The sequence below is a fragment of the Triturus cristatus genome, chromosome 8, assembly GCF_964204655.1.
Source record: "Triturus cristatus chromosome 8, aTriCri1.1, whole genome shotgun sequence".
Taxonomy (NCBI): domain Eukaryota; kingdom Metazoa; phylum Chordata; class Amphibia; order Caudata; family Salamandridae; genus Triturus; species Triturus cristatus.
Window position 1 is genome coordinate 1,016,795,116 of NC_140591.1, and position 14,363 is coordinate 1,016,809,478.

The following is a 14,363-nucleotide window of genomic DNA, read 5'->3' on the forward strand; positions in this document are numbered from 1 at the left end:
AATGGTCAAGCGTTAGTATGGTCACAAACGTAATATGGTATAATGTAAACCAGAATGCTTACAGATATGATCAATCCTGCACAAAATTACCGTAACAGAAGCTTGTGTGGTCGTAACCTTCATAGGAAAGAAAAGGAACGTTACAACCACACAAACTTTTGTTACGGTCTCATTATGCAGGATTTATCACACCTGTAAGCATCAGGGTTCGTTGCAGCTTGATACACATGCATTTTCACTTCACCTAAAGTGCGCAGAAACAACTGGAGACCAAGCAAGGAAACCATGCCATAGCAGCCTTCCTGCACGTGTTGGGAGCAACTGACTGCACACATGTACTATTTGTGCCCCTGCAGACACTGCACCCAATCACCGCAACAGAAACCACATGCATTCCAACAATGTGCAGTCAAAACTGGACCACCGGGCCTGTACACTAATGTCGTCGCAAACTTCTCAGGCAGTGTGCATGATTCTTACATCTTTCACAAGCATTGCAGCCCTGGTCCCCAGAACAGTCTGCCGCCCAGCGATGGCTGCCTGACCTTACGCACCCAGACCTCAATGCTCACCTGCCGCCACTGGCGTGCCTCCAAGAGGACCCACCACGTGCCGGAGCAACCTCCTCAGCCGTCGCTGGATACTGCAGCACAGGCCCCCAGCTCATCCTACTGCACCGCGCTGAAGAGTCATGTCTGTTCAGCCAGCTGGCTTTGGTGTACATGCAGCTCAGCCGAGCTCACAATTCAAATCGGGTCTTGATTGCCAGGATAGCGTATCAAGGCCACTCATCATTGCAGGCTGCACACCCACTCAGCTCTGGTGGCACTAACTCAGTGCAGCTCAAGTCATCACCAAGTGGCGGGAGGCCCATGTTAGCCTCGGCTTCCACCAACTCTGTGCACCTCAAGTCATCGTAACGTGGCAGGAGGCCAGTTTCTGGCAAACTGATTCGGCTGCCACCATCTCTGTGCCCCTCAACTCATCGCAACGTTGCGGGAGGCCCGTGTCGGTCAAATTGCCTCAGCTGCCACCAACATAATAAGCACACGGATACACCCAGATAGAGGGCGGAAATGGCGTCAAGCACGTGCGCCCGGCCCTTTTTATTGGCAGGGTCACATGTCTTGTGACGCCTGTGCTGCATGGATGTGGTGTGGGTGTAAAGCAGCCATGAGGGAGTGTCTGTGGCATGCTGACAAATAGACCTGTGATCAGCAGATCACTACAGGAAAGACCAGGGACACGTAGCGTTGTAGTTCCCTCCCTTGAAGCGTAAGCGGAGTGGGCTGGCTGAAACGCGCATCCTTCACAACTTTACCAATATGGCGGTTTGAATCCGCACACCCAGTGAGATAGGTACACGATGGGTGCGCGACTGCGCTTCTTTTCAAAAACAGAATATATATATATATTAATATTTAAGAAAACAAAAGACATTATTTTATTTTAATAAAAAACTAAAAAAATACAAAAACATTTTTAAATATTAAAGTTAAAAAATATCACAAAAAAAACTCAAAATTACGGAAAAAACCATAGCTTTAATGAACATTATAATTCGAAATTAGCATTTAAAAAACCTTTGAAATTCACTGAAAAAAACATAGGTTTCAGGCACGTTATAGTTAGAAGTTAGCATTTAAAAAACCTTAGAAATTCACTGAAAAAACCATAGGTTTCAGGGACGTTAGTTAGTTGGACATTTCGCTCTTACAAAACCAAAGAAATTCCCCCGTTATAGTTAGTTCAGCTAACTATAACTCGCGCCCCTGCAATGCACTGCTGATGATGTCACATATTACATCACTCATGACATGGTCAGTGACTTCACTGACGACATCACTGATGACATCTCAAATGAACACCATCTCCCTGGGGCTTTGTTGATTATGGAGGGGGAGCCTCGTGGCCCCCCCCCAAGCCCCAGGGACCATCACCTCCCTGAGGCTTCAAACATGATGGGAGGGGGACCTCGCAGCCCCCCTCCTAGAGCCCTCAATGGCCCTGGGGACCACCACCCCCTCAGGACAGGCTCCTGCAATGTCCCAGGATGCCCACCCCTGGGATATTGCCATTTGCTATGGCAGGGCAGAAGCACAGCTCCCGCCCTGCAATAGAAAACAATCATTTGCTTCTTGGAAACAAGAGCAGGTAACCTGCTCTCACTTCCAAGAAGCAAAGCAGAATTACTTTTGGGCAAGGGGAGCTGCCTTGTAGCAGCTCCCCTTGCCCAAAAACAATGCCGGCTCCCGCAGGAGGTGGGGAACCAGCAGAGACTGTGGGGGCATTAGGGCTCCCCACATGGTCCCCAACTTGAGGGCCAGCCCCAGGGGATGGGGTCCCGGGGCCAGAAGTGGCCCAGGGGAGGGGGGCCACGCAGCACCCCCCCCGGGAAAAAGAATTATAAAACAGAAAAAGAAAGGCCGGCCCCGGGAGAAGGGGTCCCCGAGGCGATAATTGGCCTTAGTAGGGGGCCATGCAGCCCCCCTCCCTTCAAAAATGCAGGCTGGTCAGAAGTGGGCAAGGAAAGGGGGGGGGGGCATGCGGTGCCTGTCCCGTACTCATTTTTTAAAAACAAAGAGGCAATGCCCCGGGGTATTGGGTCCCCGGGGCATTATTGGCCTCAGGATGGGGGCCATGTGGCCTCTCTCCAAAATAAAAAAAAATTGCAGGCCAGGCCCTGGGGATGGGGTCCCCAGGGCCAATAGTGGCCCAGGGAAGGGAGGCCATGTCACCCCTTTCTCACTTTTTTTTTTAAAGGAAAAAATGCTAAGGCCCTGGGGTCCCCTGGGCACAAAATATACTAAAAGAAGGGGGGCCACACCGCTCCATTTCTAAAAATATATATTTTTTAAAAGCTGGCATTTCGCCAGAGGCCCCGCCCGTGTTCTAATTTAGGGGATTAAGTCCCCTTCATTCCTGAGGGTCCCTGGGGGCCAACTAGCCCACCAGGTACCTCCAGTAAGCCCCACACAGTGGGATTGCTGAGAGGTGGTCCGAGGTCACGCCCCTTTTTACACCCCTCTACCTGGGCTAGCGGGCCCCCAGGGACTCTCAGGAAAGAAGGGGAATTAATCCCCCAACTTAGAATGTGCCAGTTGGTGAGTTTGCAGAGTGGTGGAGAAAGGGGGCATTTCCTGTGTCCACCTATCAGCAATCCCACTATCTGGGGCTTACTGGAGGTAAGAGGTAGGCTAGTTGGCCACTAAGGACTGCAAGTAGCGAAGGGGACATCGAAGAGAACGCCAGGGAGTACGTTTGCAGAGTGGTGGGCAAAGGGTGCATGGCCTACTATGAGAACTTAGCAATCCTGCTTTGTGGGACTTACTGGAGGTAACAGGAGGGGTAATTGGCCCCCAAGGATGTCCTTAGGGGCCAACTACTCCTCTTGGTACCTCCAGTAAGTCCCACACAGTAGGATTGCTAAGATGTCTTCTGAGGCCATGCCCCCATTCTCCACCACTCTGCAAAAGCGCCTCCTGGCAGACTATGGGATAGGGGATAAAGTCCACTTTACTCCTGGGGGACTTTGGTTGCCAAGAAGCCCTCCTGGTACCTCCTGTAAGCCCTACACAGCAGAATCACTGAGTGCTGGTCAGAGGCCCAGCACCCTTTGTGACGATTCCGTCCCAGGTCCAAGACTCATCAGGATTCGAGTGATGCCATAGGGGGTCCACCTCTCGACATCCCCAACTCCTGCACTAATGGCACGGAAGGTTGGAGCAATCAAGCGAGGGAAGGGAAGGAAGGGAACAGCGGGGAGTAGAACCTGTAAAGGAATAACACAGACAATACAAACTAATCGTTAATACACTTAATGCTACGCTCATGAATTCTCGCTAGGAGCACCAATTCCTTATGTATCTGTTCGCCTAGTGGTTCTTGTCTTTCCTTTTTGCTAGCACGTGCTTTGCACCATTTTCAGACCAACAAATAAACCAGAACCCAGCCCAGGCACCTCACAGACATACATGTACATGAGCTAGTGGCATTATATCACACACCATAGATGACTAAGGCCCCCCGTAGAGAAACTGAGCGGACGTTAAGTGCCCTAGGAACCTCTCCTCAATGCTGTAATAATCTCTCGCAATGGTAAGTCTAATGTGTCTCGGTATGGCTTTGAAGAGAGAAAAAACAAAGGTAGTTCTTTTGACCTAATAGTAACACTGTATTAACTGTTGAGAGAATGGTCTGATACCATCTTCTCATGTATCTTGTAGAGAATCACGATAGTTTGGGTTATGCGTCCAACGTGGTTGCAGCACCGCTCCGTTGACCCAAGCTCTCACTCAACCATGGGAACAAACATGTACCTCTCTGAAGGTTCGTGGGTAAGTAAATGTACGGTCACAACGCTCCCTGCCTCGCCATAGACTGAGGCGAGCAGCAGTGCGTATTATCAAGGTATGCCTACACCCATATCGGCCTGGACGTGCATCGGAAGGCTGGTGGTGGTTCCAGTATCTAGCAGGGGAACAAGTATACCCAACAGACGGCGGGTAAGATCTCCCAAGAAACGGATCTGATCTTCTCGGAGCGGGTTCGGGAAAACGAAACTCGCCAATCCGGAATTACATACAGCGTCCGGTGCGCGTCACTGCTCTTTTATTGTCACGGCTCCTCCCACTCTCTCCCTGGGCATTCTGGGGATCGTAGTCAATGCAGGCGCACGATGCCTGCTCCCTGACACCCTTTCTCCACCACTCTGCAAACAACGACTACTAGTTGAAGAGGCATTTGCAATGTAATAGGTTTCGCATTTGCGAGAGTTAGAGCTATTGGCGTTGTAAATGTAAAAGCTTTTTACTGATGGTTTTTGGTGTAGAGTGGCTGTGCGTTGTGTGTGGTGGAATTATGTTGTATGTTGTGCAGTGAAATTATGTGAATAGAAAGTATGTGGTATTTAGTATATAGGAATTATGTGGAGTGGGATTATGTGTTTTGGAGAGTAATTCTGTGGTATTATAGTTTGTATTGTGGAGTGGTAACCTCAAGTTTAGCCTTCCTCGCTTCCATAGAAGCTAAACTATAAACTCAATGAGACACAAAAAAAGAAGGAACCACTGAGGAGAAATGAACAGGGCCACTGGAATTATGTGACTGTTCGGCTGCACCACTTTTCACATAATTTAACCTTTTCCGCATTTGTCAAATATTCCATCATCTGCTGCCTAATCTGCAGATTTGAACAAAAAAAGCCTTGTTTCTACCTCAAAGGTTTCCAAAAATTCAGCTTCAAGTGTTACAGCATGGCGAAAGGCCCTTTGCAAAGCTGGAATTGTCACATGTTACTGATTGCTAAATGAGGGTGTTAAATTGGCACTAATGGTGCACAAACCTCTATTCTTTCTGTGCCTTTCTTGCCATTTTCTGCATTTCTCTTGCATCTTTCTGCACCTTTCCTCCTCTTTTTGCACCTCACTGTCTTCTTTCTGCATTTAACTTGCCTCATTCTGTACTTCTTTTGCCCCTTTCTGTACCTCACATGCCTCTTTCAGTACCCCTCTTGCCTCTTTCTGCACTTCTCTTGCTTCTTTCTACCCCTCTCTTGTCTCTTTATGCTCCTCTCTTGCCTCTTTGTGCATTTCTCTTGCCTGTTTCTGCACTTCCCTTGCCTCTTCTGTACCTCTCTTGACTCTTTCTTCTTCTCACTTTCTTCTTTCTGCACCTCACTCTCTTCTATCTGCATCTCTCTTGCCTCTTTCTGCACTTCTCTTGCCTCTTTCTGCATCTCTTGAGCCTCTTTCTGTACCTCTCTTGCCTCTTTCTGCACCTCAAGTGCCTCTTTCTGCACTTCTCTTGCCTCTTTCAGCACTTATCTTGCCTATTTCTATACCTCTCTTGCCTCTTTCTGCACCTCACTTGCCACTTTCTGCTCTTCTCTTGCCTCTTTCTGAATCCCACTCTCTTCTTTCTGCACCTCTCTTGCCTCTTTCTGTACCTCTCTTGCTTATTTCTGCATCTCGTTTGACTCTTTCTGCACCTCTATTGCATCTTCCTGCAACTCTGTTGCTTCTTTCTGCACATCTCTTGCTTCTTTCTGCACTCTTCTTGTCTCTTTCAGCACCTCTGTTGTTTGTTTCAGAACTTCTCTTTCTTCTTTCCGCACCCCTATTGTCTCTTTCTGTACCCCTCTTGCCTCTTTGTACAGCTCTCTCATCTCTTTATGCACCCCTATTGCCACTTTCTGTACCTCTGTTGGTTCTTTCTGCACTTCTCTTCCTTTTTTCTGCATCCCTCCTGCCTCTTTCTGTACGTGTCTGGCCTCTTTGTGCACCTCTCCTACATTTTTCTGTACCCCTCTTGCCTCTTTTTGTACCTCTATTGGCTATTTCTGCCCTGCTCTTGTTTCTTTCTGCACCTTACTTGTCTCTTTCTGCACTTCTCTTGCTTCTTTCTATACCTCTATTGCTTCTTTCAGCAATACCTCTGGCTTTTTTCTGCACTTCTCTTCCTTTTGTGCCCCTCCTGCCTCTTTCTGTACCTTTCTTGCCTCTTTGTGTATCTCTCCTACCTCTTTCAGCACCCCTCTTCACTTTTTTTACACCTCTGTTGGTTCTTTCTGCACAGTGCTTGCTTCTATCTGCGCCTCACTTGCCTCTTTCCGTACTTTTCTTGCTTCTTTCTTCACCTCTGTTGCTTCTTTCAGAAATATTCCTGCCTCTTTCTGCACTTCTCTTTCTTGTTTCTGCAATTCTCCTGCATCTTTCTGCACCTCTTTTGCCTCTTTCTGCACCTCCCTTGCCTCTTTATGCACCCCCTTCCCTTTTTCTCCACCTCTCTTGCTTCTTTCTGCATTTCACTTGCTTCTTTCTGCACTGCTCTTCCTTATTTCTGCACCTCTCTTGTAAATTTCTGTATCTCCCTCTTACCACTTTCTGCACCCCTGTTCCCTCTTTATGTACCTTTATTTCCTCTTTCTGCACCCCTCTTGCCTCTTTATCTTTAAGCACTCCTCTTACTTCTTACTTCTTTCTCCATCCCTCTTTCTGTACCCCTTTTCCCTCTTTGTGCATCTCTCCTGCCTCTTCCTGCACCTCTCTTGCCGTTTTCTGCAGTTCGCTTGCCTCTTTATGCACCTCTTTTGCTTCTTTCTGCACTTTTCTTGCCTCTTTCTGTACCCCTCTTGCCTCTTTCTGCACCTCTGTTGGTTCGTTCTGCACTGCTCTTGCTTCTTTCTGCACCTCTGACTTAGAGGTAGTTTTAATCCCCCTGCCCTATTATTTACTAGGGCCTTACAGGGGAGGTCATGCCAATCACAGAGGTACCCCAACCCATAGTGTACCCTAGTGTATTTAGGTGTTTTCACTGTATTCTTTAGCGTAGCACTGGCTCCGGAACGGGTTAGTCACAGTCAGCTACCACCAGTACTAGTCAGCAAAAAGTTGTGGGCCCAGGATGACTTTGCAACAAGGCCTCTTTCTGCACCTCTGTCGGTTCTTTCTGCATATGTATTGCTTCTTTCTGCACCTTTCTTAGTCTTTCTGGACTTCTGTTGCCTCATTAGCATTTAAAAAACCTTAGGTTTCAGGGATGTTATAGTTAAAAATTAGCATTTAAAAAAATCTTTGAAATTCACTGAAAAAAACATGGGTTTCAGGGACGTTATAGTTAGAAAATAGCATTTAAAAAACCTTTGAAATTCACCGAAAATACATGGGTTTCAGGGACTTTATAGCTGGAAATTAGCAATTTCGAAAACCAAAGACACACAAATACCAGTTACTACATACCCACTCACTGATTCCTAGGTCTACACACACATCTACACATTCACCCATACAGTCACTCATACATGCAGTCACTCATCAATACAGCACAATCATATACACTCTCACACCTATACAGACCTATACAGACAGTCACACACCACCACTCACCCATAGAGTTACTCACACCCATTGTCAGTCATGCAAAGAATCAATCACGCTTCCATTTACTCACATACACAATTATACACACACCACCTCACTTATTCATACAGATACTAACACATACTTACGCTCTTTTACAATCACTGACACAAGAACACACTCATCCATACAGGCACTCTCATAATCACTCACTCTCACATATAGTATTATTATACTCCAACAGTCATATATACTGCCTTTCACATATGTAGTTACTCACACATGTACCACTGAGACATCTAAACACACACCCATACACACACTCACCCAACCATACAGCCCTTTACATATTTACTCTTGAGCCCATACACCCAGTGAATCACCCACTCACACATCTATGCACAAAGTCACCCACCTACCCACAAAAACACTCAGGCAACCATACAGATACTCAGACAACCAATCAATAACCCATATAGACACTCATGTAACTACTCACCGACCCATGCAGCCGCTTACACACCAACAGACAGACTGATACAGACATTGACACAGTTTAGTCAATAACCCATGCATTCAATAAGACATGTTACATCACTCACTTATACAGTTAGTCACACACTTACTAATTCATCCATTCAGTCAGTCATACACCCAATCATTCGTCAATACACCTTGGCCTATATATATATATATATATATATATATTATCTACTGGCGGTCGCCAGGAGATAGTTATAGTTACAACCTAGTTTCCATAGGAAATCTCAAAATTCTATTTTGAATAACTTTGGCGCCAGTTGACGAATCCTCGCGAACTTTTCAAAACTAATGGGGCGCTCCGTTCAGCTCCTACCCTGAAAGTCTCGGGGTGATTCGTCAAGCAGGGGCCGAGAAAAATGGGGGGTCCCAAAACGCGTTTTCCCAATGCATTTTTCCATAGGACCTTTAGACACAGCTACAGCCCGAACGGCTGAACAGAATTACTTGAAATTTGGCAGAGAGGTAGCCATAAGGTCAAGGAAGTGCCTTTTGCAGGTCTGGTGTAAATCTGTTCAGTATTTCCTGAGAAAATAGCATTTAAAAGCATATATATATGTGGGCGGAGCCTAACCACACATCTCATCCTGAGATCTGATTGGCTGTCAGCACTTCATCCAAGAAGTGTTGGCAGCCATCTTGGGACCAATATACATGATAGCACCTCATTAAAAAGCATTGCAGTTAATAGAAGGTTTTAAGACTTTAGTTACATTATAAATCATTTGTTGATGGTACCATACTCATTTTAGGAATTGTGGTATGTTCTAAGGAGATTTCACCGTGTGAAAAAGCCTTCTGCTGGGATATCATGATTGAGAGAAAAATATTTTCTCATGCTTTTACCACAGAGGTTTGGAAGGTGATCTATAAGCTAAACTGATAGCTTATTTTCTGTAAATTCACATTATCTTTCTCAGTCATGTGAGAATGAAGTCTGACATTCTCAGTAAAACATGTACATCCAACAAGGGCAGAGACTGTCAGTTGATTCCTTTGTGTTCTACTGCAGCTTCCCAGAGTGTTCCAAAGAACTACTAAAGCGCTAACAGTCCTACTTATGATAAACGTATGGCACACCTGAAGCCATCTTGCTTGGATTAAAGTGGTAACTCTTAAAACATTTAATTTAAAGGGGAACAAAATGAAGGGGTTCATTTTTCCATAAAAAGTATGATTAGTGCTGCAGAAAGAAAAATTAGGGCACATTTTGAGTCACTTCTCAAATCCTCTTCTATTTCATTAAAAAATTCTGACATGCAGACTGAAACATGCACTTTCAATCCCAGCAGCAGTTTTCCCTGGTGAGCAGTAGCTTTACTACAGTGATCTAATGAGCAAAAAGAGTGCTAACATTCTGAATTTATGGCAAATGTGTGACACATCTGAATGCCTTCTTGATGGGAGCAAAGTAAAAAACTGAAAGTATTTCCAACTGAGGAGACTGCAGTAAATGAGGAAATTAGGAAACTTCATAACAAATAAGTCTCCCAAGAGGGCCACCAGAGACAAAAGAGCCCAAATGTAGCCCAAATATCACCCAGATGTAGCCCAAGTATAGCCCAATGACAGAATGTCCCAGAGTGTTCTTAAAAACAACTAGAGCGCTTACTGTCTTCATTATGACAAAAGTATGGCACACCTGAAGCCATCTTGATTGGAATAAACTGGTAACACTTAAAACATTTAATTTAAAAAGGAACACAGTGAGGGGGTTAATTTTGCCATAGAAATTATGATTAATGCTGAAGAAAGAAAATGAGGGCACATTTTGAGTGACTTCTCAAATCCTCTTCTATTTCATTAAAAAATTCTGACATGCAGACTAAAACATGCACTTTTAATACCAGGAGCAGACTTCCATGGTGAACTGCAGTTTTACTACAGTGATCTAATGAGCAACTAGAGTGCTAACATTCAGAATTTATGGCAAATGTGTGACATATCTGAATACCTTCATGATGGAATCAAAGTAAAAAACTGAAAGCATTTCCTACTGAGGAGACTGCAGTACATGAGGAAATTAGGAAACTTCATAACAAATAAATCTCCCAAAATGGCCACCGGAGACAAAAGAGCCCAAATGTAGCCCAAAATCACCCAGATGTAGCCCAAATATAGCCCAATGACAGAAGTGTGCAAAACACTTATTATTTTGTGTTTTTGCAGTGTTATATAGTGCAGACTTGTCAGGTATTGGAGTGCTTTACATGAGCATTGGTTACATCACACAAGAACAAATTCATTTTGGTTGTAGACATGGGGAGACTAAGTGATTTGACCAGAATCACAGAATGTCGAGCTGAAGCAGAAACTCCAACCTGGTCCCCAGTTGCAAAATCTGCAGTTCTGGAAGTAACGCCACATCCTCTCCCCCAAGTGCAACATTTAATCAAGTGGTCAACTGGCTACAAAAACATAAAGATAACAAATAATTTAAAAGTGCTTTGTCTCTTTTTGAAAACTCAGAAAATATGTCCTTATTTTAGTCTTTTAGAGCACTAACCATAATTTTGATGCCAATAAGACCCTCTCATATATGTAATTTCTAAAGGAAATGCTCTAGGTATTACAGTTTTGATTACATCAAGATGACGTCATGCGTTCCACACTTTTGTAATAAATATAGAATGTTAGCAATCTAGTTGTTCATTAGGATACTGTTGAGAGGCAGAGGCCAGGGGCACGGACTCTGAAAATTGAAGGCAGGTAGGAGGGTGCAAAGGCAACAATTTACCCACACTGAGCAGGCAGGAAGGGCCGTGGCAGCACAACAGACTATGGAGGGCAGTGGAAAGGGGGGCAGGGTCAACAAACGAACAATACAGGACTTGCAAGAGAGGCTGTGGCAATGTAATAGACCATTGTGGGCAGAAGGAAGAGGCAATGGTAGTTCAACCATACATGCCAACAGACCCGATTCAGCCAGGAAACATCCAATGTTTTTAAGCTCAAATGGGCTTTATTTGATCTGTCTCCTGTCTACAATCTCCTCTTTTTCAATGTAACTCTAAAGGGAAAATCAATACCCCAGTTTTTTTTCAAAATCTCCCTCTTACCAAGTTCAAAATGTTCGCAAGTATGGTACATTGGATCATGGAAGGAAATGGGGTAGGGACATGGACTTGGATAACAGAGGACAGGAGGGACATGGAGAGGTGCACCAAACTGACCCTGCAGGGCAGGCATCAGGGTTTGCAGCAGCACAATACACCACACAGGGCATGCAGGACGGGAGTGCAGCACAACAATCCATAGAAAGCAAGAGGGAGGGGACAGGACCATGCACATGGACAACAGAGAACAGAAGGGCAAGAGGCAGGACCATAATGGACAGACAGGAGAGAAAGCTGCAGCATAACAGACCATAAAGGGCAGGAGGGACGGATCAGGGGCATTACAATGGAACAGACAAGCCAGGAGGGAGGGATTAGGGGTTTGTACATGTAAACAGAGGGCTGGGGGCAAGGGGCCAGGGCAGGAGCAGCAAGATAGCCATGGAGGTCAGGCAGGATGGGCACTAGAAGCAAGACACACCATGAAGAGCAACAGTGAGACTGTGATGGCATACACACAGACCATGGAGGGAAGGTGGGAGGGGGTCAGGGGCAGCTAACTGACCACACAGGGAAGGTGGGAGGGGCCATGGTAGCACAGAAGACCATGCATGGCAAGTGGGAGGGTTAGTGGCAGCACAATGGCTATGATGGGCAAGAAGGAGGGTGCAGGGGCATGCACAAAGGACGATGGAGGATAGAAGGGAGGGTCAGGACCTGTGCACAGACAAGAAAGTTCAGGGGAAGGGGCCTCACAACAGACCGCACGGGGCAGGCAGGAGGAGCAGTTGCAGCACAACAGACCAGGGAGGGCAGAAGGGTGTGGCAGTACAATGGACCATGTGGACAGGAGGAAGAGGATAGGGGCATGGCATGTGGACAGGCAGGGTGGAGGTGGCAGGGACAGGTTACAGTCATCTGACAATGCTAGGCAGGTGGGAGGGGAGTGGCAGCTCAACAGAACACTCAGAGTAGATAGGAGTGGCAGGTCCATGGAACATGGTGGGCAAAAAGGATGGAGCAGGTGCATGCACAAAGACATCGGAGGGCAGGGGGAAGGAGAATAGGGGCAGCAAGCTAAGCACAGAGTTTAAGCAGGAGGTCAATGATGGGACATAGAATTGGGCAATGGAGGGCAGGAGGAGTGGACTGGTACATCAAACTAAATTGAGGGCAGTGGCAGCACATCAGACCATGCATGGCAGGAGGGAAGAGGCTAGTCCATGGATTCACACAACAGAGGATAGGGAGGAGGGGGATGGGGCAGCAAGCTAACTGTTCAGAGAAGGCGGGTATTAGGAACTTTATTGTTTTTAAAACGTGTGTCTGTGCGAACTACTTAAAATATGAACAAGTATGCAGCATAATCTCACTTTTATTCAGGAAGAAGAGGACGTTTGTGACTGTGACTCCGGGCTCACTTGGCAGAAACACCCCCTGACCCTCCACCCCTATTGCAAAATGTAATGCCTGTGAAAAGGGTAGGTGAACACAGTGTTATATAGAACATAGTCCTGAGAGCACGATTGAAAATGAAAACTACATATAGTGTATGGTATAAACTATGCACCAAAAAGTGTGATATAAGATGAACCGGGCGTGAAATATAATATGCAATACATTGTGCGCAATGACAGATTAATTGGAGAGCGCGAGATAGCACAGGCACTAGCGTGTGCTATGCGATATGCTCCTTGGAGTGTAATATGCACAGGGCAGTGTTGTGTAACCTAACTAGTCTCTAAAGTTGTAATATAAAATAAGTGCTGGGGAGTGTAACGTGGCATATGCACTGTGACAAAGATATGGATCCCAGATTGCAATATGTATGGCATAGCACTGTGCGTTATAACATAGGCATCGAGGAAGGCACGTTAGATGGGGCAATATAACCCGTGCGAAGACAAGTGTGGCATGACATATTCACGGGGTGGTGTTACAGTGCACATGGGCTAGAGAGTGTCATAGCATATGCACTAGCTAGTGGAATACAACACAGAGGTGTGTGGCACTCAGCAGGCAATGGTGGGTGTAACACAGCATTGGGCTCTGCCAGGAGCGCGCTGTGACTCTCAAGTGATGTTCGTCCCCTTTCCAGAGAGTAAAATAAAAAGTATTACACATCCGGCAGTGGATGTGTGTTTTATTAATCGTGAGGGGGGTTTCTTGCATAGTTTTGGTCACATTTTTGTCGAATCCCCTTTGAATGGCTTGGTGTGCATGTGTATTAAATGTGCCCGTCAATAGCTACCCATGTTTGTATAAATAAACGACAAGGGTGTCTACCGGGATTAGGCACGGTAGGGCATCAGACATGTCAGAGCTTCACTAGTGGTGTAAATACATTCCACGTGGATTCATTGTATGCATAGTCGCCTTTTAATGAATATCACGCAAATCGTCATGGTGATAGGTACATACAGTTTGTCCAGCATGTCCTAGGTGTGTCTATAAATATATATTTGTTAAAAATAATAAAAAACAGTGGCCGGCCCTGGGGATTGGGGTAAAACAAATATAATTAGGAGACAGGCCCTGGGGGATGGGGTCATCAGGGACAATAAATTAGAATAAGAAGGGAAACCACACAGCCCCCCCTTCTTAAAAAATAAAAATAAATAAAAGACTGGCATCGTGCCGGAGGCCACGCCCCCTCCTTGCAGCACTCTGCAAACGCGCCCCCTGGCGAGTTGTAAGTTGGGGAATTAATTCCTCTTCAATACTGAGGGTCCCTGAGGGCCAACTAGCCCAACAGGCATCTCCAGTATGCGCCAGGGAGCTGCGCTGCAGACAGGTGTTCTGAGGCCAAGCCCCTTTTTACACCTCGTTGCAACGCAGCTCTGTGACGCTTACTGGAGGTACCTAGTGGTCTAGTTTGACCCTAGGGACCCTTAGGATTCAAGGGGAC